Consider the following 1,350-nt stretch of genomic DNA (forward strand, 5'->3'; position numbering starts at 1 on the left):
GCCGTGGAACAGGAAGCAGAAGGGTGACATTTTTTCTTTCTCCACTCTGCAATGGGGTCATCACCTCACTCTGAGCCTGTCTTTGTCTCATATTCTTTTCCATCTTAAAACTTTCCCTTCATCTTGCCCACTTTTTTGTTTCACTTCATTCCACCTCATTCTGCCCTATCGGTGTCCTTTGGGGGCTCTGTTTTCATCCTTCCTCCTGGGTTCCACACATGTGACTGTGTTTCAGGTGATCTTGCTGGGTCCTTACCTTGTGCCAGGAGCCCATCCCCATGCATACAAATATTAACTCATTTTTATCCCCCACAATAAACCTAAAAAGCAAACACTATGATTATCTTTATTTTCCAGATGAAAAAAATCAAGTCACCTCACCTGCCCAAGATCACACAGCTAATAGGCAAAGAAGCCAAGCATCAAGGCTGAGCAATCTGGCTTCAAAACCTCATCCTAAATCATTCAGCTGCCTCTCTCTGGGAACTTGACTTTCCCTGTATCTGTCCTTCAGGATATGTTCACGCATAGCTTTGCCTGGACATAGATGTTCTGGATGTCATTGCTCTTTCTTCCTTTTCACTGTGTGAAGTTAAGTAGTCTGGGCTGGGAAGTGGCTTTCAAGAAAGGAATTTGTAAGGGATATAGATGAGATGAAATTTAAATTCACAGTCTCTGAGTCTCAGTTCAGGATTCCATTTATTCATTAGTTTGTTCATTCATCAGCCTGATGTTGCCTGTGACCTCCTTGAGAAACAGCAGCAAAAACTAAACAATTAAGCTACTTAAAGGATGGCTCATAATGATAAACTGTTTGTTGAATAGTTCGTGATATGTCTGCAGCTATAAGAAATATGTCATTTTCCAAAGGGAGAGAGAAATGTAGCCTGACAGAAGGGAGGATAACCAACATGGGAATAGGTAATAAAATAAAAATTCTGAATCCAATTTCCTTTGGTAAGATGTATTAGATTTTAATCATCTAAACCAAATGGCTGAAACTCATTGAAAGCCAGATCAGCTAAATTTTGCCTCATGTTTGTTTACGTAAGCATCTTCTTTCATTTGCCATTAGATTAAAAGCTCCTTGCACATAACACTGAAGGTTACTCATCTTGGTCTCTTGCTAAATGTCTGGCACATTGCCTGGCACATAGCAGGTGCTCAATAAATGTTTATTGAATTGAATTAAAAAGAAAACATTCATTACTTATCAATTCTGTACTCACCCCCAGAGAAAAAAGAATAAATGTGATGTTATGCTCTATTAAGTGCAAAAATGAAAACAAATACCATCTCAAGGTTGTTAATTTAAGAATGCAGGGACTCTGAAATGAAACCTCTTCACAG

The sequence above is a fragment of the Muntiacus reevesi genome, chromosome 1 (genome assembly GCF_963930625.1).
Source record: "Muntiacus reevesi chromosome 1, mMunRee1.1, whole genome shotgun sequence".
NCBI classification, from domain to species: Eukaryota; Metazoa; Chordata; class Mammalia; order Artiodactyla; family Cervidae; genus Muntiacus; species Muntiacus reevesi.